The sequence below is a fragment of the Protopterus annectens genome, chromosome 1.part1, assembly GCF_019279795.1.
Source record: "Protopterus annectens isolate FY-2018-M chromosome 1.part1, PAN1.0, whole genome shotgun sequence".
Taxonomy (NCBI): domain Eukaryota; kingdom Metazoa; phylum Chordata; order Ceratodontiformes; family Protopteridae; genus Protopterus; species Protopterus annectens.
In genome coordinates this window covers 1,722,417,283-1,722,444,989 of record NC_056726.1, presented here as the reverse complement: position 1 = coordinate 1,722,444,989, position 27,707 = coordinate 1,722,417,283, and positions in this window count along the sequence as shown.

Here is a 27,707-nt window from a genome sequence, read left to right as displayed (position 1 = left end):
GAGTGTTGAGTAGAGGGAAACAATTACCTCTTTTTTTCCTGGATGAGAAACCTTTTGTGATGAGGTGTGCCACATAGAAGGATTTCCTGACAACTGTGGCAATGTGATTATCAAAGGAGAGACTATTGTCCACCTGTGTCCCAAGGTCTCTTATCATACTTTTGGTGTTAAGTAGGCTGCCACCTATGTGGTAGTTCATGGGTACAGAGTTTTTACCAAAAGGGATGATGATGCACTTTTTGGCATTGAGCTTGAGGCTATGGCTTTGGCACCAGGCATCTGTCTCAGTGAGGCCCTTTTGTAGGATGTCCACATCGTTAGGAGTTTTGATTATGGCTCCTAGTTTGTAGTCATCTGTGAGCTTCATGAGCCAGAAACCTTCTGTGTTAGCCTGTACTTCAGAGAAGTAGATACCAAACAGGAGAGGACCCAGGACTGAACCTTGTGGTACTCCACTTGTCACTGGTCTGAAGTCGGGATTTGGAATCTGCTACTTTCACAGTGTGGCTTCTCTCAGTGAGCCAGTTGGCAACCCATCTTGTGACATAGGGATTTATGTGTAGTTAGTATGTTTATCTATAATTCCAGAGTGGGGGATGGTGTCAAAAGCCTTGGCGAGATCTAGATAGGCTGTGTAAACCACCTTACCCTCATCTACAGCTTTGGTGACTGCTTCAAAGAAGTCTATCAAGTTTAGGAGACATGATCTGCCACTTACAAACCTGAACTGGGTGGGGTCCAGAGTTTGGAGATTACCAATGTCATTGTTTATAGGTTCCATGATGATACGTTCCATGGCCTTGCAGACCAGGCTTATCAAGCTAATGGGGCGGTAGTTCCTGGGGTCATTGGTGGATCCCCTTTGTGCAGTGGGATAACCATCGCTGTGCACTATTCAGTGGGCACAAAGCCTGAGGTGAGGTTATGATTGAACATGGTACTTAGGTGGGGTGCCCGTTTGTTCTGTAGTTCATGTAGAACGCAGCCTGGGATGTTGTCAGGTCCCATGGATGCTATGTTCTTGGCTTTGGAGAGTGTGGTTTTTACCTGTGCAGCCATGATTAAAGGAACTTTGCATTCTTCCAGTATAGAGATGGGCCCTTTAGGGGTTTAGAGGAGGGTAAAGTTAGCACTGAACCTGTCTGCCAGGATGTCGGCAATATCAGTTGCTTCTGTATATTTAGTGCCATTGTGCTGTAACTCAGAGCAGATCTGAGTGTTGCCATTGATATTCTTGACATAGCTATAGAATGCTTTGTGGTTGTCTTTAGAAACAGTGGTGATTTTGTTTTCATAACTAGCTTTGGAGGATTTTATGAGAGATCTCAGCTTCTTACTGAGGCTGACCAGGGAGTTCCTTCAATCATGGGATTTTACTCTTTTTTTGCAGCAGTTTCTTTCTTCTGTTGTAGAGTTTGTTTATGCCTGAGACCACCAGATTGGCTTCCTTTTTTTGGAGGGTAGCATCTTGGTTCTGTTAGAGAGAGCATGATCCATGCACTCATGTAAGTGCTTATAAAGTGCATTTGTGTAGGATTCAGCAGTTGTACCTCTATTGTCCATCTAGATGAGTGTGGTGAGGTTTGCCACTTCTGTTTTAAGAAGCGTGAAGTTGGCTTTGGAGAAATTTTTTACAGTGTTTTCCCTAATGGGGGGTGGGGGTGGGATGTGGATGTCTAGGGTGATTAGCTTGTGGTTGGATCTGACCAATGAGGAATCGACCTGTAGTGTGGAACACCAGTCGCCCATGTTGGTAATGACCAAGTCTAGGATATTGCTGCCCCTGGTGGGGGTGTGGATAAGTTGATCCAAGGCATACTGGAATTTATGAATTCCAGAAAACGTTGAGCAAAAGAGTTGGTACATGAGTAGTTTTCCAGTTAATGGTGAGGTAGTTGAAATTGCCCATTATTAGGGTGTTGTGTTGTACCCTAATATTTTCCAGTGTATCAAGAAATGAGGAGTGGGAATCCTGGGGCATGGTGGGGGATCTGTAGCAAGTTACAATTTGGATTGTGGTCTTGCCCAGAGTTAGTTGCACTTGGATAATCTCGGATGCATTATGCTGAGCAACTAGCCTGGAGGTGTGGATATCCTTAATGAATATGGACATGCCCCTGCCTTTAGTGTTTCGGTCCAGGTTGGGTGGCCAAAAGGTGTTGTATGAATTATAGCCTGGTAATGCAGGAGTGCTCTCTGGAGCCTTGAGCAAGGTCTCTGTCACTGCACAAATGTCGATGTTCTCCATTTTAAGGAGTGCCTCAAGTGAGTACATTTTGTGGTTTAGACTTCTAGCATTGAGTAGCATTACCCTCAGATTTTGCGTGCTTGTACCTGTTACAATGGTGAATTTCTCATTTGAACCTTGCCTAAAAAAGGCACTATAGGCGTGGCAAGAGCCTTAGCCAGTATCTGGAACCCCAAGGGCGACAGGTGCAGGCCATCTCTGGCAAAGCATCGTGGTCTGTCGATCATGTCATCCCAGGCAGATAGATACTGGATCCCCTTAGAATGACACCAGAAGCTTAGCCAATTGTTGAAGTCAATCATTTTGTCCTTGTACTGTGGTATCATTCTAGGTGATGGCAGGATGCTACTCAGGGCTAGGGTCATACCTGCCTGGGCTACAAGATCGGAGAGCTCCTCCATGTCTCTTTTCATGTAGTCCAGGGAGGTACTTCTCAGGTCATTCACACCAACAAGGACAATGACAGAGTCATATTTGTACTTGTTGTGGAGTGACCTGACTGCGTGCATTATGTGGCAGATCCTGGCACCTGACAGTAACTTTCTCCTTGTTTAGCCTGGTGAGTGGAACACCAGTGTGCCTGACTATAGAGTCACCTATGACTAGAGTGTTGGGTACATTGTTATGCCTTATGGGCTGTGGTTGGGTGGCACACTGAGTTTGTGGGCTATGTGTCATTTGGGTTGTGTTGGGAGGTGGAGGTTGCTTGCATTTCTGCTTTGGAGGTCTCTGTTGCTTGGGCAGATTTTTATTGAGAGCCTCTGTGAATGTAGGTATGTGTTTTGTGTTTCAATGTGTGTGTTTTGGTGGTGTAGGTTTTGACGGACTATGTAATGAGTGTGGTGTGGTGCAAGTGTTTATCCTCCCCTCTTGACTGTCTAGTCCAGTCTTGGGTGAAGAGATTTTTGCTTCCCGTTTGGCTATATAAGTTCATCTCTCATAGGTTGTAGTGTTGGGTGGTAGGAGGAGAGGGTTGTCTGTGTTCATGAGGCAATTGCTGCATTGCCCCAAGATGCCCATATTCATCAGGTAGACAGGAGAAAACACTGGGAGCTGACCCATAGACATGTCTGGATAGGTGCTTATTTATTAAGTACTAAAAACTGTTTTCCTCTAGACAAGTGAGGAAAGTTGAGTGCTGTCGTAATTTGTAGCTTATTTAGTGCTTACAGTGAGTTCTGAACAAGTGCTGAAATCAAAGAAACAGATTTGAGTGCTAAAACTATAAAACTGGCTAGTTCTAAGCGAAAATTTGAAGAGCAGACTTTATGGCACCAGGAATATTTTAACCCTAGCTAAGCGGCGATGCATAAAGTGTATTTTTTTTTAATATAACAGTAGCAAATGAGGAAACTGATTTAAACAAATTAACCAATAAAAAGCTAAAAACTGAGCCCCGTTCCAGCAGTCTTCGATCAGACAAGTTCTAACTGCACACTCCTGCCACTAGGGTGCAGGGGATCCTTCTCCAGAAAAAGATGGCCTGGATTAAGATAATAAGCCCTGTCAAGTCTCGAACCCAGGACCCTGTACACCATAGTCAGAGCAATGTACCATTAGACCATTTAAGTTATGATGATGAAGGTATGATCATATTCTTAGAAGCACTAATAGGCACTGCCTACAATCACAATACTGTTAGTCTTTTACATGTTAATGGACTTAGTATTAAAAACAATTTTGTTATATTTGAGGCAGAAATTTTCAAACTGATGAGAGGTATGGCTGTGGGGGCATCTGCTGCACCTGTATTTGCCAATATAGTTATTTGGTGGTGGGAAAATGATGATATTATGATTTTATGGAAAGGGAATCATGACTCCACTGGTGTATTTGTTGATTATATTAATTCTACAACAACTTTTTTGTCTTTTACACACCAGATCAAAAAGGACAGTTATAATTTTTTAGATGTTAAACTATACAAAAATTATGACGAACAGATTTTTGAATCATCCATCTATAGGAAACCCACCTACTCTAACAGTTTTCTACATTTTCGCACCCCTTTTGGCAGAAATGAACTTAGTGAGGGGCCACATGATACATTTATCTAGGTTAATAACTGATGATAATTTATTCATTATTAAACTAGGAAAACTTAAAGAAATGTTTTTCGAAAGGGAATACCCAACAAAGATATTGGAAGAACTCCATTTATTCAAACACAGAGAAATATGAAATCTAAACCTCTGTTGCTAGGTTTTGAGTCATCCAAAAAAGTGAAGCAACAGGACAACAAATACAAGAACAGCATGATTTTGACATATCGTGATTGTAATAGGGAAATTAGGTCCATTTTTGAGAAGGGCTGGACTAGTGTGTTTGGACTGATTGATTTAATGGGGAAGTCGGAAGAACACCCTAACTTAGTATTTAAAAAGGGAAGAAATATGAAGGAAATTTTTGAAAGTAACAACAGATGTATAATTCCAAGACAATCAGTTAAGGGAATGAACAAGTGTGGATTATGTAAACAATACAGATTTATTAATGTGGCACTGAATTTTAGTGGTGGGGAAATACGCTAGGGTGATAATAAATGGATCCTTTAACTGTTACACCATTGGTGTGGTGTATTTAGATACATGTCTATCTTGACTGGCGTTTTACATTGGGAAGACAGAAAAAAAATTGAAAGTGAGAATATACCAGCACAACTATGCAAATCAAACAAATTATCTTAAGAATGCACTGGCAAAACATTCAAAGCAGTGTTCTAATTTTAATTAATTTATTTTTTGTATATTAGAAAAGGCAAATCAAAATTTACAAGGAGGAAACTGATCAGTTTTACTAGAATCAAGAGAGGTGTTTTGGCAAATTCTGTTAAATGCAACATAATCCCAAGGGTTACATGACCAGATTTCACTTACTAGTTACCTCCAGCTTTAAGCCAAGACACTTTAATTAGTTTTAATGTTGACTTGTATTGATTATAAGAACTTATTTATTTACTTATCATTTCTTAAAATCTCAGCATTTTTAACACAAACAATATGTATATAATATTAGTATAGTATTACCCTAGCTATTGTTATAAGTTTAGTCAGCATATGTGATCCACTGATGGTAACTTTTATGTACCTGTGCTTTTAACAAAGTAAGTTTCTGTTTGAAAAGAAATAGGTTTTAAAAGGATGGTGATTTTTAATTAGTATGAATCTGATGAAGTTCTAAAAAAAAAAAAATAAAAGAACAAAAGTGCTTATTCACCCGATAACAGAGTGGGTCCGTTTTTTTGTTTTTATTATTAGTATTACAGAGAGGCTGGTTTGTGTCATTGGCAGATACATATATTTTAGATTAGAGACTATTATGAAGCTTGCTAAACTGTGGGCAGTGAGACCAGTAGACTACTCACAGCAGAATATACGCACTCATTTTGTTATATAGTGTTACCACAACATGGGTGGTGGCAGTCACTGCATGCATACCTCCTAAATGCTTTACTCAGAAATTCTGGACATAGCCAAAAATAATGGGAGGACAAAATCAGGGACAATGTTTAAATATTGCTCTAATTCACTTCCAAAATTTGTTTGAACATGCATTTTCTGAGCAATAACATGTCAGAAATACTAATGTCTTGCATTATTAATTTTTCTGTAATCCTCAGTTATTTACCCCCAAGATAAGTGATGGGGAAAAAATATGAAGCAAAATTAGAAATGTTCTGCAAAATCTGGGACAGCTGAGAAGTATGCTTCTTTGTTCAAAAATTCTGGACATAGTCCAAGGCCCAAAATCAGGGACAATTTTAAACATTACTCTAATTCACTTAAGAAGTTAATAGAACAGGTGCTTTTTTAAACAATACGTATGGAAGTCTTAACATCTAGCATTACTGACATGTCTGTAATTCTCAGTGATTTACCAGATTAGGAATAGGGCAAATAATGTGAAGCAAAATTAGAGATGTTCTGTAAAAGCAGGGATAATTTAGAAGTATGACTTCCTTTATAACAATCAACGTCTTTGCTCAGAAATTCTGGGCATAGCCAAAAATAATGCAGGGACAAAGACTGAAAATCAAACAAAAGTTTTAAATATTACTCCTTCACTTAAAAGTTAATAGAAAATTAGGCCTGCATCAACATGCATTTTCTAGACAATAAGGAGTATGAAACTTTGGACTTTTAAGATGGCTGTACACTAATCAACAGCTGCATAACTTCAACTGTCCCAGTGTGAAAATAGAAACCGAGTAAAAGGAGTGTCATTGAAACTGAATTTTGAATAAAATTCAATTCCTGGCTATTGGGTTCACTGCCTGGATGCAGCAAAGACGAAATTTGGTAAACCTGAAAGAAAATCAACCACAAAAGGTGAAGAGAAAACACTGTCTGAGAAAGATTCTGCAGCTGTTCAGCAAAAAGTTGTTCAAGCTGGAACTTAGGTTCAAGACATCGCTTCCAGTAATTTAGAGGAAAAAAATAAATCAGATCTATTCAGAGGTGATTAAAATAAATGAAACACTGAAGCAATATAGCAAAACTCAAGTAAAAAGGCTGTAAAAATAGACAAAGCTTTAACTACCTGTTCAGATGAACTGATAAAACTGCAAAGTCAGAAGTTAAAATGAAGAATAAGCTTGCTGAGTATGAGGCTTCTCAAGAAGAGCTTTTTCAAAAAATAGTAGTTAGAAGACAACTCATAGAAAAGCTGATTTTTTTTTTTTTTTTTTTTTTTTTTTGCTGTACCAGAGAAACTGGAAGGAACAAGCTGCATTAATGTTTTGAAGATAAAAATAAGCAACTGGACTGGTGTTCCACAGTGATATTTGTTAATTGAAAGGGCACATCAATTGTATGGTCCAAATCTGCCCATGAGAAACCAGCCAAGACCTGTATTAGTAAAGGTGTAATCCTACATGCAGAAAAAGTTGATTCTGACAAAATTGTGGCAGAAGGGTAAAATATTAAGAACTGGAGACAGCAAAGTGTTTATAGAAAAATCATTTCTTGCTGTACACTAGGCAGAAGAGAAGCAAATGTATCCCAGAAATCAGGGAATGTCGAAAGGCAGATGTTAGATTCAAGCTGCTGTATTTAGCTGTCTTCAGAATATCTTTCCTGGGCAATTGGTTATTTTGTGATGCTGAACAGGCTAAGGAGGAAATAAAAAGTTTATTCAACAAAAAGTGAGCCAACAAGCAGAAGGGGAGTGTGATTCTCATTATTCTAATGTAAGCCTCATAGATTGAGACTGACAGTGAAAAGATTTCTAATGCTATGAAGGAAAACATTTGAGAGAGAAAGAAGCAGGGAAATTTAGCAGAAAAATCAGGAGTACCTTGGATTTGAACCAGAGTCTGGTATTGGAAGATGGAGATGAATAGGAATAATTGAATAATGAGAAGACTAAAAAGCATTACATTTGTGAAATATGACTTTGCAAGAAAAAGTGTCTGAAAAAGACTGGATTTTTGTTGACTTTGTTAAACTTATAGGTGGACTGTAAAGCATATACCCCACTTTATATCATTAATATTTAGGACACTAAAATGAAAAAAAAAATGTGTTCTTGTCAGTATTTGTATACATTTCTTGATATAAACCACATGTTATATATAATAAAGCAGTTTGGTGTAATGTGTAGCCAGTGGTATTTTAAATTTAGGGGATCTTTTCAGTGACTGTTGTATATGATATGGATATTAAAGTAAGTACTGTTTTTTTAGTTGTAAAAAATATAGGCTTTACAGCATAACAATAGAGTAAACACTGGACAAAAGCAAGTTCAGTATTAATATGCTATGATTCTGAGCTGGTGGGATGGGATGTAAAAGTGCACTGGTTTTATTATATGTAGAATTAAGATAATTTCCCTTACTTTTACAAGGGTGAATGTCTAGATTAATGCCTTTGCCTTAAGCTATAAACAAGTGTTATTGTAAGCAAGTAGGCTTTAAAAGTAAGACAGAATGATGAAAGCCATTCTCCCAATGTGAAAACAGAAACTTAGCAGAAAAAGCCAGTGGACTTGTATTTCTGAGTAAATTTCAGTAACTGGATAGTAAGTGCACTGCCTGGATGCCAGGGAAAAAATACAGAGGACCTGAAGGAAAATCAGCTACAAAAGGCGATGAAAAAACACTGACTGGGAAAAGTACAGTAGCTGTTCAGCAAAAATCAGTACAAGCTCCAGACATGACTTCCAGTAACCTTAAGGAAAATATAAAGCAACTGGACACAGACCTGACTAAAATAAATGAAACACTGATGGAGTATATCAACTCAAACAATAAAAGGCTGGAAAAATGGAGGAAGCTTTAAACAGATATGCAGATAAGGTAATAAAACTGCAAAACTCAGAGGTCAAATGAAGAAAATGCTGGCTGAATATGAGACTCCACAAGAAGGGATGTTTAAAAAAAATAATAGAATTGGAAGACAGAGCACGTAGGGGAAACCTGAGATTTTCTGCTGTACCTGAGAAACAACTGGACTGGTATTCCACAATAGGAATTGTTAATTGAAAGGGTATATTATGTGTATGCTCCAAACCTGGCTATGAGAAAACAACTTAGACCTTTAATAGTAAAGATGCAATCTTACCAGCAGAAGGAGTTGATTCTGACAAAACTGTGGCAGAAGGACAACGTTCTAAAAGTGGAAGACAGCAGAGTGTGGAGAATGAATACTCACAGTACACCAGGCAGAAGAGAAATAATTTTATTCCATTATTCAGGGAATGTTGAGAAGCAGGCATAAGATTCAAACTGCTGTAACCAGCTATCCTCAAATTATTTTTTTCCACTGGAGGAACAAAATCATTTTTTTGCGAAAGAAGAAATACAAAAGTTTGTCCAACAAAAAGTGAGCTGTAAAAGAGAAAGAGATTCTGCTTCTTGTTCTTTTGGTAATAAAGACCAGAAAGAGACTGTGCCAGTGAAACCTTTCCCAGCATTTCAGTGGAAAATGCTTGAGAGAGGGGAAAAAGCAAGGAGTTGACTAGAAGAATCAAGAGTGCACTGGAAATGAAGCAGATACATGGTTTTGGAGATGGAGATGAACAGCAATAGAACAAGAAAATCTGGAAATATTGAACTTTCTTGGACTTTGTTAAACTTGTAGAGGACTCTAAAGCATATGCCCTACTTCATGCCATTATTGTTTGGAGAATAAAATCATGTGGGATTACAAAGCAATAATTATATTTGTGAAATATGACAGAACAAGAAAATCTGGAAATTATAGACTTTTTTGGACTTTAAAAAGTCCTTTAAAGGATATGCCCTACTTCATTAATATTTAGGAAAAAATACTCAGGAGAGTGGAAGAGGAGGGGGAAAGTTAACTGTAAGTAAAACTATTTTCTTAATAGTACTAGTTAAATGGTGCATGATTTTCTTTGCATGTTCTAAAGTTTGTTTCAGTTATTTTAAGTGCATTGGGGATACTAATGTAAATAGGTGCTCCTGTTTTGTTTTTTCTTCCTCCCTTCCCTCTTTCCCCTTGTTCAGATTTAAGAAATGTAGGTACTGCAATGTAAAAAAAGATCTGGTTAAAAGAGTATGGCAAAAGAAAAATGAGTGTGCTTTTTCTCATTCTTGCATAGGATAATGACTGGGTTAAAGCCATTAGCTTTATATAATAAGTTTTAAGAGAAAGGGAGTAAATGGAAAATAATATTATCAGGCTTTTTTCCTAGTAAACAGCTTTGTATCAGGTTCTCGTGTCTGTAGCAGATAATCCAATGAAGTGAACTGGCTTGGATAAACCGTTTACTGAAAGTAGTCAAGTGTTTTCCAGCTGAGAGAACTATAAAAATAAGACAAAACCAGGTAACACTTAATATAATCACAGGTTCTACCATGCATCTTAGCATAGATAATCTTTCTTTTAGATTAGCTTGAGTCTGTGTATGTGTGGCTGTCAGTTTGGAATATTTGTTCCTATTAGGCGGGTAAAACATTAATATTTGAAAATGTACATAGTTTTGTGTGTTGTTAAGTTAATAGGTTTTATGGGGATAGTGTGTGTGTGTATTTTTGTTTGAGGGTTTTCAATAAAACAAAAAGTTCTCCAAGATGTGACATAGGCTCAAATGGAGATGACAAAAAAGAATTATATAAAAGATTAGCCTGAAAACAATGCATTCATATAACACAAAAGCTGGAACTAGACATTTAACAAAAAATCTGTTGTACATAAAAGGTGGGAATAATAATCCCTGAAGAATATGATTCTTTCTATAATATCTTTAAATGTTAATGGTCTCATACATAAACACAAAATAGTAGCGAACTATATTAAAAAATGTAGAGTGCAAATAGCTGTGCTACAGGAGACACACTTGGAAAGAACTAAACTGTGAATTTGATAAAGAAAAGTTTTCAGGATGGTTATTCAAAGGAATACCTATGACAAAGGAAGAGGGGAGTAACTATATTAATTGAAATAGGAGCTCAAATAGTAATAGAAGAGGCTTAAAAGACAATAATAGATTTAATACTAAGTTGCTAAAGGTAAGGGAGGAGGATTACACTGGCATGCATTTGTATTCCACCGAAAACTGCTATAATGGAACTTAAGAAAAGTCTGGGAGAAATAATTAGCTTTCAGCAAGGAATATTACTTATTAGTGGGGAGTACAATTTGAGTTGCAACAGTGAAAATGTGTTTGGGGGGGCAGAAGGGAAAATATAACAAAGGAGGGTCGATTTTTAAAGAAATGTATGAAAATATTTGGCACTGAAGATGTGAAATGAGTACTAGGAGCTTGGAGTGAATTTACATATTATTCCCCAAGATACAAACCTGGGCAAGGCTAGACAGAATTCACATTTCACAGGAACATGTGGATTTAATTGAAGGTCTTGATACTCACCCAATAACTATTTCAGATTATGTGCCAATAATAACTAAAATATAAACAGGGTAATGAAATAAAAATGAGATACTGGCGCTTTCCCACCTATCTGTTGAAGAAGTGAATTTAAAGAATGAGTAGTGGAAATTATTCAGGAGCTATTAGAGAAGATTGAAGTTTTTCTGAAGATATAGCTAGGGACTGGGATAAAATTAAAGTGGAATTTAAAAATAGGGTGGAAATAAAAGAAATGGAGATATGGTTAAGAAACAACAATTATTTAGAGGGACTGACAGATAATAAAGTATTCCAAAATAGAAGAATCTCACAGAACAAGAAGAAGAGCAACTGCAGAATGCTGAACAGAAAATAAGGGATTACCTTGATAATATGCACAAGTTTAGAAAGATTGCTGTTAAGCAACTGTTTTTTGATGATAACTCTCAAACACAAAAACTTTTAGCACAATGACTTGGGCAACAGAAAGTAGAAAGGGCTGTTGCCAAGTTTTGTGAGCCTTTATTAAGGAAGATAACAAGCAATCCTATAGAAGTATTAGAAATATTTGGGAAATTCTATGAAAGTCTGTGTAAAGCAGAGAAATATGGAAATCAAGAAAAAATGCAAATGGAAATGTTTATGTAAGAATTAAATATGCCAAAGTCAGAAGTAGAGGAGGCTCAATTGCCAACAGGATAGGAGGAGGAGGTAAGATAAAAATGGTGATTTACAGCCAATCTACAGAAAAGTCCCCAGGAATGGATAGTATTCCTGTGGAAGTTTGGAAGCTAGGAGGGAAAAAAACTGATAAAGGTCAGGAAGGTTTTGTTTAACAGTATTTTAAGAGGAGGAGAAGTACAGTCATCCTGGAAGAAAGTGGTAGTAGCTGTAATACCTAAAGAGGGTAAAGATCCATCAGAACCAACTTCATACAGGCCCATTTCAATACTAAATCATGATTATAGTGTTTATGTCTATAATGGCTAAAAGAATGGCAAAAGTGATGCCAAAATTTATAGATATGGATCAATGTGGTTTTGAGGAGGGGAGGCAAACATTTGACAACAGTAACAGAACAGTAATGATCCAGAGGAAAGAAAAATGTAAGAAAATACCACTGCTGTTGGTGAGTCTTGATGCAGAGAAAGGATTTGATCGATTAAACTGGGACTTTATGAGTAGAGCAGTGGAAGTGCATTCCCTGATAAAATTATAAGGTTAATTAGTAGAATATGAGGGATCGGAGGTGAAAATTAAAATGGATGGTTCCTGTCATATAATCTGTGCTTGAACAAAGGAACCAGGCAGAGGTGTCCTTTTGGGTTTACTTTCATTCATTGAAAATACACCCTACTGAATTGAAAATACACCGTACTGAATCTAAAATCACCGACTCCTTTTAAGCAAAAGTGCTGTTTAACAAAATTGCACTTTCATGAACTACACATCACCGAAGAATGGTTGGCAGTTCCAGGATTGTGTGGACCAGCAGGTGTGGTGTTTTTCAGTTGTCCATTACATTTCTAATCGATCAGAGTGGAAGGTGTACAGCAGTTGGATTTTGACAATATAGATTGCAGTGCAGTGCAGTGCAGTGAGGCTAAGGAAATGTACCCTTTTCCCCACTGTAGTGCAGTCTTGAAGTTTGTATATATAATTAGTGAGGGTGTGGGGGATGCAGGGGGGCTTGCCCCCCCCCTGAAAAAATTTGTTTATAGTATATATGGTTGGATTTCTGTTATTCGGTGATGTATAGTTCATGGAAATGAGATTTTGTTAAACAGCACTTTCACTTAAAAGGAGTCGGTGATTTTAGATTTGGTAGGGCGTACTTTCAATGAGTGAAAGTAGAACCATCCTCTCACTCTTTTATTTGCATTAAATTTATAAATTCAAGGATATAATTGGTATGGTTGTCAAGAAAATCTAACTCTATTTGCAGATGACATTATTTTATACCTGACAAAATCAGAAAGGGACAGTGCTGTGGAACATACTGAGACAGTTTCAAACCTTTTTTGGATACAAAGTTAATGGAGTTAAAACAAAAGAAATAGTGGTAAATTATGTACCCACATATGAATTGGTTCAGCAATATCCATACTTATGGAGACATGATAAAATTAAGTATTTAGGAGTATGAATTAAAAATGATACCAATGTGGCAGCTAAGGATATGTGGGAAGAGACTAAATAAAATATAATACAAAAATGGAGAAAATGGAAGCTGTGTTACATAGATATCGACAGTAAGATACAAGCAGTTAAAATGTTTTTAGTTCCTTTATTCTTATACACAGGTCAGGCATATGTTTATCAACCAGAGGAGAAGTTGTGGATAGCAATTAATAAAGAGCTGAAGGATTTTATCTGGGAGGGGAAGATTGTAAGAGTCAAGGGGTATTTCAGAGCACCACTGTTAGGACTACTATACATAGCACAAGCCAAAAACTATAATTCAAAGTGAAAAGGGATGATGATGAAACAGGGGGAAGCTCAAGAAACAAGGACAGACTGGCATTCTGGATTCAGACTTTTAAGGAGAATAATTATACAGAATATTATATCCATAAAGTAGCAGAAAGTATTCTAAGAACTAAGCCAACACAGGAATTGAGTAAGGAGATTCTGCCGATAGGGATGACTGTAATTATGGATACAGACAATAAGCAATAGGAGGATGGAATATAATGGAGATAACTGGCAAAGGAAAAAAAAATTTGGGAGCAAATAACTAGAGAGGGAAAGGTAACAGAATGGGAAGACACCAAGAACTTATTTGGACTGCAGGTTAGAGATTGTCTTCCCTGTCAAGGATTGATATCCGAGTATAGACAAAGAGAAAGTAATAGAGGGTCCTAAATGAAAGACCAGCACTGGTACAGTTTTTAGAAGATTCTAGAACAGAAGTTGCCATTAAGAAGGGAATAATTCATACAGAAAAAAAATATTGTATGATAACTATAAGAATCAATCAGAGGAGATTAGGAAGGATTGGGAAGAGAGATTGGATAAGCAGTTCAGAAAGAAACAATGGTGGATATATGTATGTCTCCAAAATATGTAACAAAACCAAGAAAATTTAGGATCTTTGCTTAGAAGTGTTTACATGGGTATGTTTATACCCCAAGTAGACTCCAAAGAATTTTTCCTTCAGTAGACCACAAATGCTGGAGGTGTGATGGGGAAGAAAAGGGTAACTGGGAACATATTTTCTTGGAGTGTAATGAGTTGGCAGACATTAAAGATTTCCTGCAGACTGCTCTGTTGAAGGTGCTTGGTGAGCAAATTGGAGTAACTAGGGAAATTATTTTTTTTGAGCTATGATACAGAATCGGAATTGCCTAGACATGGTAAAACCTTGCTGAGTCTAATTATGATGGCTGCCAAAATAGCAACTACTAGAAAATGGAAATCAAAGTCTACATCAGCTTTACTAGAAGTAGCAAAGATAGTAACAGAGATAAAACAACAGAACTGGGATATTTAGAAAAGAGTAGGAGCAAATTATATAGGAAAAATGGGAAATGTTGGATCAATGCATGCAGAGGAGGAACGAGGTTTAAAAGAAGGCATCTCATATCAACTCTCTTATATGCCTCTCCTAGTTTCACCAACCTCAAGAAAGCTAACCTAAACAAACTAGCTGCTTGCTATAACAGCATTGCCCGCTTTGCCACTGGTAACCCCTGTAGAACCCATCACTGTCTTAATTTGAAACTTTTAGGCTGGCTAGAACTACAAAATTATCTTATAATCTCACAACTCACTATTGCCCACAAAATACTGTACTAACCTGACAATACCCCTATACTCTCACAACTTTTAATCCCTTACAATAATCTTAACTCCCTTCGTTCCTCTTGTAAACTCTTGACCAGATCAATAAAGTCTAACAACTACGCCGGCGACTCTTTATTCACTAATACTGTTGGTAGAAGATGGAATCTGTTACCTAGTGATATAACACTGATTACATCTTTTCCTCTTTTCAAACAAAAACTCAAGCTATACTTCCAAAATCACTGGCTCTGTTCCTGTAGTACACCAGACTGACATTCTTCTCTACCCTTTTACTTCACCTCCACTTTTTCCACTCCTCTTACTTTCAGCTTGCCAATTAAGCTACCTCCTAGGCTATCTTTTGCCAAATGCATGGCTTCTTTGCTCTACCCGCTTATCTCAGCTCTCCCCTCTCTTCTCCTTGCCACTTCTTTTTCTCCTTACTTTCTTTACTGTCTACTGCTTCTTCGCTTTTTTTTCCCTAGATTTCTCCATTTACTCCCTTAACTTTCCCTGTCTCTTGTACTTTATTATTTTTCAATTTCTTTTTGATGCTATTTATCAATAGCCTTTATCCTATAATTATAATGCTCTGTAACTGACTATGTATTTCTCTTTGCCTACTGTAGTTTTTTGTGTAACCTGTCCTTTTTGGACATTTTCTTTTTTATTCATTTTTTTACTAAGATGTCTTCTTTGTTCTATTTTTTTTTTTTTTTTTTTGTGGAGCTTTTCTCCCCAGGCCTCTACTGAAAATGGAAATATATCCAGCTAGACTAGCCCGGTCAACAAATGTAAAATAAATAAATAAAAATAAGGCAGGATTGGGATGAGCTATATCATGGTTGACTGATGACTAGATAAATTAAAAGTGATGTATAATTTTTGCAGCTAAAAAAAGAATGACTAAAACCATGAAAAATGTAAGTTTCTTACAACTGTAAAGATATAAGCTTGTTTTTATTTTCCATTACTAAATATTCAGTGGGAATCAAGATGTCTGCAACTGAAGGCTGGTGTACACTCTGTTCTGAGTGAAATTTACAGAGATTCATTGCTGAGTACTTTTCCATGGAGGTGAGCTGTCTGCAAGCAATTAATCATGAGTGTTCTGAACATTTTTTGCTGAGGGAAATGCAGACTGTAAACTTGCAATGGCATGCAGTTCAGTAGAAAATAAAGAATGAAATTTTGCAAAGTAAATAAGAGATAGCAGTCTTAAAACTTTAATACATTTAATAAAACTGTGTACAAGTTATTTTTATAGCCAGTGCACTTTTTCTTAGGACTAAAAGTTAATGTTTTTCACATCTGGTAGGGTAATAAAGATAAGAAGAGAACAGAACACAATCAGTGTAAGTGGGAGCACAGGCTGTAGCATGTGCTTTAGCATTGGTAACCTGAATTTTAAGTTAGGTAATGCCTGTGGGGTGCAGCTGTCGAATTGAGACAGTTCCTATCTTGTTGATTAAACTTCATTTTTTGAAGATGTACATGAGTTTGTGTATTTGCTCTAAGTTAATAGGGATGCATATTTTGAAAATGTATTTAGTTTTTTGTTTGAGGGTTTTCATTAAAACAAAAAGTCTTGAAAATGTGATACAAGTGCAAATGGAGATGAGAAAAAAAAACAACTGTACAAAATATCAGCCTGCCAAACATTAGTGTTTACAAGTAACACAAAAACTGGAAATACACATTTAAAAACTTTCATGTAAAATAGGTGGGAATAATAGCTTTTTATCCTAATAGCTGTGCTATCCATATTGTCTTGAAACTTAAATGGCCTTACATAGGCCAAAAGGAAAAATACTGAATTATGTTAAGAAATGCAGAGTGCAAATATCAGTTCTGCCAGATATCCATTTGGAAAGAAATGACCATATAAATTTGATAAAGAAAGGATTTCAGTATGGATATTCATTAGAATATCAGGAACAAATGAAAAGTAGAATAATTATACTACTTGCTAGAGGGGTCCAAAAGTGATAGAAGAGGGGAAAAAAGACACCAGTTGTAGATTTGCAGTATTAATGTGCTATAGGCAGTGGAGGAGGATTACACTGAAGTATATTTATATTCCATCAAAAAACTGATATCATGAAGCTTAAGAAAATTTTGGGAAGATTTGTTATAGATGAGGACTAGAACTTTATTTGCAGTAGTGAGGATGTATCAGGGGGATATAGAGGTAAACTATAACAAAAGAGCATAGATTTCTGAAGAAATTTATGAAAATGTTTGGTATGGAATATTTGAATTCAATAGTTGGAACTCAAACAGAATTTACATATTATTCCCCATGGTACAATAATTGAGCTAGACTAGATAGAAATGTTATTTCACAGGAACATTTGCATTTAATTCAAAGCTTTGACATGTATCCAGTGACTATTTCAGATCATGCATCAATGAAATCTACTATAATAATACAGGGTAATGAAGTAAAAATTATATACTAGTGCTTTCCCACCTACCTGTTAAAAGATGGGACTTTAATGAATGCATAGTGTTAATTATTTAAGAGTTATTAGGGAAGACAGGAATATTTTCAGAAGCTATAGCTAGCGAGTGGGAAAAATGAAAATGGAGTTTAAAAACGGGGGAAATAAAAGAGAGAGATGTGGTTAAGAAGAAACTTTAATTACTTAAAGGGGCTGACAAAGGTTGAAGTATTGCAGAGTTAGGGGAAATCTCACGGAACAAGAAGAGTCACAAAAATAGAGTGTAAAAGATAAAATAATGGAGTTTCTGGATGATAAGCTTGAGTTTAGGAAGACTGCTGTAAATCAAATATTTTTTATAATAACTCCAGAGCACAAAAACTTTTAGCACAATGACTTAGGCAGCACAAAGCAGAAAGGGAACTTATAATGAGAAAAATAATTAAAGATCCTGTAGAAGTTTTAGAGATACTTCAGAATTTTTTTGAAATTTTGTATAAAGCAGAGAAATGTGGAAATCAAGAAAGAGCATAAATGGAAATATTTATGTATTTATGGAAGACTTAATTATGCCAGGGCTAGAGACATATGAGGCCCAACAACTAACAGTAAAGATAGGAGGGGATATGATATCAGTCTTCAGGAAGGTCTCCACTAACAATATTCTTGTGGAAGTCAAGGAGGAGGAAAGTGATAAAGATCTGGAAGATTTTGTTTAATAATATTTTAAAAGGAGGGGAAGAACCAACATCTTGAAAGAAAGTTGTGGTTACTGTATTACCTAAGCACAGTAAAGACCCATCAGACCCAGCTTCATGCAGACCCATTTCAATCTGAAATCATAATTAGAGTTTACGTCTATTGTACCTAAAACAATGGCACTGGTGATGCCACAATTAATAGATATGGATAAATGTTTTGTGGAGGAGAGGCAAACATTTGACAACATTAATAGAACAATTGTGATCCAAAGGGAAGCAGAATGTAAGAAAATACCATTGTTAGTGGTGGGTCTTAATGCACAGAAAAAATTTGACAGGGTAAGCTGGGATTTTATGAGTAAGGCAGTGGAAGAATTTGCATTCCCTATTTAATAATAATAAGGATAATTACTAGGATATATGAAGTTTCAGAGGCAAGAATTAATGTAGGAGGGTTCCTCTTTTGCGCAGAGGAGCCAGGCAGGGGTGTTCTCTTTTCCCTCTATTTGCTTTATATTTAGAGCCACTGGTAAACAAAATAATGGACTCAGAAATGGAAGGATATAATTGGAATGGTAATCAAGAAAAGTTGGCTTTATTTGCAAATGATATTATTTTGTACCTGATAAATCCAGAAGGACATCTCAGTATTGTGAGACATTTTGAGACAGTTTCATGTCTTTTCGGGGAAAAATCAATGACGATAAAAGAAAGACTGTACCCATAAATTATGTACCCTCACACAAATTGGTTCAGAAATATCTATATGTATGGGAACATAAGATGAAGTGTGTGGGAAGAGACTAAAGATAATACAAAAACTGAGAAACTGAAAGCTCTTTTTTATGGATAGGGATAGTAAGATACATGCAGTGAAAATGGTTTTAGTACCTTTAATTTTATATGTGGGTCAGGCTTATTTTTTTGAACCAGAGTAGAAGTTGTGGACAATAATTGATAAAGAGTTGAATGCATTTATCTAGGAGAAGACAAACGTTAAGTGGGATAAGTTGATCCTTTCAATAGAACAAGGTGGTTTGGGATTACCTGATTTGAAGGGGTATGTTAGAGCTACACAGTTAAGGCTCAGATAAATAACACAAGCTGAATGTTATAAGTTAAAATGGAAAGGGACGGTGATGGTGAAGGTGTAAGAAGTTCAAGAAATAAAGAGAGCGTGATATTTTGGATGCAAATCCTTTAAGGAAAATAACCATACAAAATATTATATTCATAAAGTAGTAGATAGTATTTTAAGAATTTAGCAAACATGAGAATGGAGAAAGGAAGTTTTGTGAATAGGGATGACTACAAGTAGGAGTACAGAAAATACCAAGATGGGGCTGGAATTTACTGGAAAATTTTCAAAGGAACCAAGGTATTAGGAGCAAATAGCTAGCGAGGGAAAGGTAAGAGAGTGATTTGAGGCCAAGAAGACATTTGGACTGCAGGCTAGAGGCTGCCTTCCCCACCAGGGATTGTTAAAAGAGAAGGGGGTTGGGGAATCTTAAGTGAAAGACCTTCTGTGGTTGGGTTTCCTTGAGTCTAGAAATAGAAGTTATGTCCTTACCATAACATTCCATGTGGAGTGTTCATCTCGCCTTTGTTCTTACACATGGGTTCGGAGCCGATCCTCGGCTCCGTGTCGGCCGCTTGCAAGCTCTGCATCGAGAAGAAGCTCGAGACAACCTAATACCCACAATCCCCCTCTGCCTTTACCTCAGATCTAGTTTGCAAGCAAACCAGCAGTCAGAGAGAGAAACACTCATGCCAATATCACATATACACAGAAACTAAGAGTCTATATATATATATATATATATATATATATATATATATATATATATATATATACATGTAAACCATATATACAACAACTGCAATGCAGAAGCAGAATACTCCAGACCAGGCACCAAACTGAACGTTCTTCCTAAGGGTGGGAGGGTGGGAATGTAAGAACAAAGGCGAGATGAACACTCCACATGGAACGTTATGGTAAGGACATAACTTCTATATGTGATAGTGTTCGATCTCGCCATTTGTTCTTACACATGGGTAGCGTCCCTAGCTCCATGTTCCTAAGGAACTCACGGAAGGACGTTCTTGAGCACAGTGGAACCAAAGGTTGCCCTGTCCCTAGAAATCTTGTCTACCTTGTAATGAGAAATGAATGTATGTGGTTTAGACCAAGTAGCAGCCGCACAAATAGCGTCTAGTGGTAGGCGAGCTGCATGAGCCAGGGATGTAGACACTGATCTTGTGGAATGTCCTTTGGGTTTGTTCAAAAGAGTTTGATTTGAAGAATCATAGACATAGATGATACAATCAGTTAACCACTTAGAAAGAGTTCTTTTAGTAACCGCTACTCCTTTTCTGTTGTCAGCAAAGGCTACAAAAAGTTGATCAGATTTCCTGTGATCTTTTGTTCTATCCAAGTAAAATCTCAGTTGTCTGTGGACATCTAATTTGTGTAACATATACTCCATTGTATTGGAGTGATTCTTAAAGAAGGTGGGTAATTCAATGGACTGATTAATATTGTTAACAGAGCAAACTTTAGGGAGGAAGGATGAATTTGTGCGAAGAGAAACTCTGTGAGAGTGAAAGATCAAATAAGGATGTTTAATGGAGAGAGCTTGAAGCTCAGATACTCGCCTAGCGGATGTAATGGCTACCAAAAAGAGGGTCTTCCACGACAAAAATTTCAATGGACAAGAGGAAGCTGGTTCAAAAGGGGGCAGCATCAACTTAGATAATAATAAGTTTAGACTCCAAGGTGACGTAGGAGATCTAATTGGTGGTCTAATATGAAAAGACCCTTTTAAAAAGGCTTTACAAAGTCTGTGGGCCATAACAGGAGCCCCACATTCTTCCACATGGAAATTAGAAATAGCAGCCAATTGAACTCTTAAAGTGGCAGGAGAAGCACCCTGATGGAACAATTCTGTTAAAAACTCTAAAATTTTATTCAAAGGAGCTATGACAGGGTCCACTTGCTGTGTATTTGCCCAGAATACAAAACGCTTCCATTTACTAGTATACGTTTTAGTAGTGGAAGCTTTATGAGAAGCCACTAATATATTCTGAACTGCAGGTGAAAGAAGATCAGACCTGGCTAAGTTGGGAATTGGAGCAGCCAAGCTGCTAGATGGAGGGACAAGAGCGAGGGGTGGGGAGCCCCTGACGAGTGAGTCAATAGATCTGGCTCTGGGTCCAGGATCCAGGGCCCCTGAATGCAGTGTGTCATGAGGAAGGGGAACCAAATTTGACGAGACCAGAATGGGGCAATGAGGATTATTGTCCTGTGTAGGTTGTTGGCTTTCTGGAGAAACTTTGTGATCAGGGGAAAGGGAGGAAAAGCGTACAGGAGACCCGGGGGCCAATCGTGAATCAGTGCGTCCCTGGGGACCTCCCCTGGAGGGGGTAATAGGGCAAAGTAGCTCCTGCATTTGGCGTTCATTGGAGACGCAAACAGATCGCAGGAAGGCTGGCCCCACTTGCGAAAAATCTTTTTCGCAACTGATTGTTTTAGGGACCACTCGTGCGGTAACAGGATTGCTCTGCTCAGCCTGTCGGCTATGACGTTGGATGACCCCGGGATGTGTGTTGCTATCAGAAAGCGACCCGTGGACTCCGCCCATTGCCAGATTCTCATGGCCTCTCTGCATAGCTGATAGGACTTGGTTCCCCCTTGCTTGTTTATGTACCAGACTACAGACATGTTGTCCGTCTGAACTGCAATAGTTCCTAGAGGAAGAAGGGGAGCAAAGTGTTGCAACGCTAGAAACACTGCCCTCAACTCCAGAACATTGATGTGCAGATTGTACTCTAAATTGGCCCATTCGCCTTGGACTGTCTGTCCCTGAAAGATGCCCCCCCACCCTATCAGGGAAGCGTCCGTGGTCACCGTAGCTGTTGGCGTGGGTAGCACAAATGGTCTCCCTTTGGAAAGGTTGCAAGTCTGAAGCCACCAGTTTAGGTGTGATTTGCATGTGTTCGTTATGAGAATTTCGTGTGTCAGAGGTAGCTGTTGGAACGACCATTGTGCAAACAGTAGCCATTGTAGGACTCTCATGTGCAGTCTTCCCAAGGGTATGGCAATAAGAGAAGCTGACATTAGTTCCAAAACCTTCAGTACCAGTTTTGCTGGGGATTTTCTGGACAACAGAAGAAGACGTATGTGAGTCTGAAGTGAAAGTATCCTTTTTGGAGGAAGCCTTAGAATTAACTGATGTGTATCTAATTCCGCTCCTATGAATAAGATACGCTGTGATGGCCGTAGTAAGGATTTTTCGAAGTTTACGGAAACTCTGAGGTGAACACACAGTTGAAGAGTGTAGTCTCTGGCCTGTACTGGTTGACGCTGGGTGGTGGCAGAAAGGAGCCAGTCATCCAGATACGGAAACACCTGGAATCCTAGGCGTCTCAAGTGAGACGCTACCACTGCCATGCATTTGGTGAAGACCCTGGGGGCTGAGGTCAGACCAAAGGGCAGGGCTCGAAACTGAAAGTGACTGGCCCCCAGCCGGAAGCGCAAATGATCTCTGGATGCCCTGGCCATTTTGATGTGGTAGTATGCATCCTTCAGATCTATTGAGCACATCCAGTCGTCCTTCTGTAAGAATGGAAGGATCGATTGAAGCGTGACCATTCGGAACTTTTCTTTCTTGACGAAGGTATTGAGGTCGCTTAGGTCCAGAATGGGCCTCCAGTCCCCTGTCTTCTTTGGAACTAAAAGAACCTTGAGTAAGTTCGAATCCTCTTTGGTCCGCTGGGACTGGTTGGATGACTCTTTTTCTAGCAGCTTTGAAATTTCTATAGCTGCTGGCTCTCGCAGATGGGGCGGCACATCTGGGAGTCTTTTCTTTGGAATGGGATTGGATAGAAATGGTATACTGTAACCTCTGGTAACAACGCTTTTTACCCACTTGTCTGTAGTTATGTTTTGCCAGGCCTGAGGGTATAAAGCTAAGCGACCCCCGACTGCCTCCAGAGCAGGACAGTCGGGCCTCCTCTCAGGAGTGCTGGAAAGGTTTACCAGGGAGTGTATCCCTGTCACCTTGATTCTGCGGACCCCCTCTGCCACCAGGGTGGCATCTTCCACCTCTGCCCCCTCCTCTGCCTCTAGAAGGGGCATCACCCTGTGTGCCTGGGAAAGATCCTTGGGGTTTTCGAAACCACATTTTCCCACTACGTTGCCCTTTGGGGTATGGTCTGGATGGGGTGGAAAAACGGACTCCGACAGCAGACAGAGTCTTTCCCTCCTGCTCACACCGGGTAAGGGTCTCCTTTACTTTCGGGCCAAAGAGAGTGGCACCGTCAAATGGGGCGTTAGTAAAGGAAGACTTGAAGGCTTCCGCAAATGAACATAAGCGCATCCAGGATTGTCTACGAAGAGCAATCGCTGAAGCTGCTGCCCTACTCGAACCTTCGGCTGCGTAAGAGATCAGCCTCATGGACGAGTTCACAATGGATGTAAGGGTATTAAGTTGCGCTGTCACTTTCTCTGAGACAGCAGCATCTGTAGTACCCTGGAGGGCATCTCCCAACTCTTTGACTAGATCCCTCTGTAGCCGTGTAAAGTGGGTCAAATAGTTCAGGGATCGCATAGAAAAAGCCGCTGAACTAAAAATGCGCTTCCCATACCTGTCCATAGTCCTAGAATCTTTATTAGGGGGATGGACAGATGAGGAAGATTCCGACATCTCCTTTTTCGTGGCCGCTGCCACCACCATAGCGTCCACTGGAACTCCTTTTGTCAAGTAAGCCTTGTCCTGGGGTGCAGTGATATATTTATTAGGCTTCCTAGGGACTGGTTCCACTGTGTCAGGAGCCTCCCACGCCCTTCGAGCAATAAGCTCCATTAATTCATCGAAGGGCGGAGTGACCCAGGAGGAGGAAGGGTGAGCACCAAATGCCTTCAGCAAGACTGACTCATCCTCAGAAGGGGGAAGGGACTGCCAGTCACCTCTCTGTTTTAGGATCTCCAAGATGTCAGAAAAAGAGACATCTTCTGAAGGTGACTTAGGGGACCCTTCTGACTCATCCAAGTCAGTATCGGATGTCAAAGATTCTTGTGGAGAATCTAAGTGTCTCCTCTTACACAATCTTTTCCTAGGGACTTCTTCGTGGGGAGCATCCGAAGAAGCCTCAGAGGAAGAGGGGGCACCCTCCAGGGGTGGCTGAGACACCGGTGCTCGACGCTTGGATGTAGCCGTGGGTGCAGAGGAGGATAACGGACCTTTATGGGGAGGAGAAGCTGATCCTGCTGACGTGGTTGTCTGGGTAGACAACACCTTCCTCATGAGGTCGAAAGCCTCCGGGTCCCGAGTCGAGGTATCTCCCGGTTCCGAAGAAATGGGAAGAATCCCCGAAACAGGCACCAGGCATCGACCCGAGGACGGAACCGAGTCGATCCGCCGAGGCCCGAGAGGAGCGTCGGAACCGAAACATCGGTCCGACTCTCGGTCCCGGAACCAAGGATGGATCTTCGGCTCTGAGACTCCGGTACCGGATCGGACGGAGTCGAGGTGAACGGAGCCGACCGAGAAAAGGACGGTTCTGGCACCGAGGGCTCCACAATCAGCAGCTCAGCTTCTTCCGGCTCCGAAGACTGGACAGGTCTCGGAGGAGGAACAGATGGAGATAACGGAAGGCCTTCCAGTCTCGACACCAATTGGGAGGAGACCGAGATGAGCTTGGATAAGGCCGTATTCTCCATTAACTTCTGCACCACACGGTCTACATCGGTGTCGGAGAGAGGTCTGGAAGAACGAGTCGAAGGTATTGAAGACGGAGCCGACCTCAACAGAGTCGGTGGAGGGAGCTCCATCACCGGTTCCAAGACTCGAGGCTCCGAAACTGCCAACAGTTGAACACTCGGCTCCGAAGTCTGTGGAACCGGTGATCTAACTTTACTCAAAGAGCTCGGAGCCGATGACCTGGGCTCCGACGTCTTCGATTCCTTCGAGGATTTGGATGCCTGGTCTGAAGCATCCAGAGCCTCTTGAAAGGAAGGTTTTAACAACCCCCTGTCCATGAGTTTCCTGCGCCTATCTGTCATGACCCTCCCACTAAAAGAGTGACAAATTGAACAGTCCTCTTGTAAATGGAGAGGGCCAAGGCAGTAGACAGGAACTATGGTTGTCAGTAACTGACATCTTTTGGCCACACTGGCAACGTTTAAAACCTGATTTAGCTTTTTCAGACATCTTTAAAGAAAAATCAGATAAAGAGAAAAAAGTCAAGTCCAGTAGAGAGACAAATCCAGTAAAAATGTCGAATCCGATAATACAAGTCAGTCCGGTTGTCAAATCCAAGTAAGGGGTGGTAGGCCCCGAAAAACTCTAATAAGTTTAATTAAACTTAATGGTACCGAGAATTTCTACCTTACCACACACACATACACTATATCACTTAATAGTACTTTAGAATAAATTTTTCCTGAAAAATAACAAGAATAAAAGTTATTTCTTATCTGAAGTTGCTCGAGCTCGACCCAGTGATGCGAACGCAGCAGCGGCAAACTAGATCTGAGGTAAAGGCAGAGGGGGATTGTGGGTATTAGGTTGTCTCGAGCTTCTTCTCGATGCAGAGCTTGCAAGCGGCCGACACGGAGCCGAGGATCGGCTCCGAACCCATGTGTAAGAACAAACGGCGAGATCGAACACTATCACATCAGTTAGCAGGCATATAAAATATTGCAGGATAACATTAGGAATCAGAGAAGGTTAGAAAAGATTGGGAAGGGAGAATAGAAAAGCAATTTACAAGGTAACAGTAGGAGGAGATAGTATGGCTCCCAAGTAAGCAACAAAGGCTTAGAATCTTTGGAGTGTTTGCATAGATATTTTTATACTCCTAGCAGACTTCATAGAATTTTCCTTGGGTAGATAGCAAATGTTTGAGGCACGGTGAGTAAGAAAGAGGTAACCGAGGATTTGTACTTTATGAATGTAACGAGTTGTCAGGTTTTAAAAATTTCCTGCAGAGTACTCTATCAGAAATATTGGGTGAGCAAATGGTTGTAACTAAGGAAATATTTTTTTAAGCTGGGACACAGGATCTCAATTGTCTAGACATAATAAGGCCTTATAAAGTTTAATTTTGTTGGCTGCTAAAAAAGCAATTACTAGAAAATGGAAATCAAAGTCTAAATGAACTGTATTTGAAGTATTGAATATTATAAAAGAGATACAGGAGCTGGAAGAGGGATGTTTTGAAAAGTGAGGGAGCAAATTACATACAAATAAATGGAAATAGTGGGAACAATACATGCAGAATAAAGTTTTACGGGAGGAGTGACATTAAAGGGAAGGTAGGAACTGAGCAAGTTATATAATACTGGTTTGATGATGATTGTAGAAGAGAATGCATGTGATATATAATGTAACTGTAAAGGTGTTAACATATGGTTTGTTTTCTTTTATATAAATGTACGTTTGCCTAGGTCAGTTTTTTTCTGTGTAATTTGCTCGTACCCTTTTCTAAAGATCCTCCTTCCAGTTCTTTTATCTCTGTTACTATATTCAATACTTCAAATACAGTTGGTGTAGATTTTGATTTCCAGTTTCCTATAATTGATTTTTTGTTAACCACTAGAATTAAACTTAACAAAACCTTACTATATCTAGGCAATTCAGATCCTATCCCAGCTCAAAAAATAATTCCCATAGTTGCACCAATTTGCTCATCCAATTCTCTGTAGGAAGTTTCAAAATCTGTCCACTCATTACACTTCCAAAACATGTGTTCCCAGTTACCTATGTCTTCCTCATCATGCCTCCAACATTTGATATCTACCTGAGGAAACATTCTTTGGAGTCTGAGTATAAAAATATCTATACAAACACTTCCAAGCAAAAATTCTAAATATTCTAGATTTTGCTGCAAACTTCTCAGTATTTTGAATACTATAATGTATAATGACATATAGTACTTATTTTCTGAGATGTCACTACATCACAAGTAAAAATCCTGTTCATTTCTCTTGAATACTGAACTTGTTTGTCACTGGACTCTTTCCTTTAGGCTAGTGACATTAGACTGCATTGAAAGAAGGTAAAGAAGTGTATGTCTTTACATCTGAAATAACCTGCAAAATATGTCCTCTTTCCCCCTCCATCTATCCCTCATGATATACCTGAAACTAGCTGACCTTCAGCTGTAACACAAAGCCAAATCCTAAAAGTGCTATGAAAAGCTAAAATATGGAATTGACGGGTCCTGACAATACCCCCAGATGCATCTTAAATAACATGAAGCATGATTTAGCCACAACTCTAACAACACCGTTCAAGCTCAGCTTCCATACATGTCTTGTAGCAAGCAAATGGAGAACAGCTTCAGTCATTCCCTTGCATAAGAGAGTACCTTCCACAGACCTAGACTGTTACAGACCAATAAGTCTGACCAGTGTCGTATGCAAAGCCATGGAAAGACTTACCATGGACATAGAGATTCTCCAAACACTAGACCTTAGTTTTGATTCATTAAGGGCAGGTCATGCTTACTCAACTTGGTGAATTTTGTTTGAAATGATCACCAGAGCAATGGATATAGGCAAAATGGTACACACCATATACCTCGACCTGGCCAAAGTCCATGCATAGTAGTAAAGCTAAATAAACTGGGAATAAACCGCTATGTCACCCACTAGATTACCAGCTGGCACACAGATAGGATGCAGGAAATCAAAATAGGGGAAGTTACCTT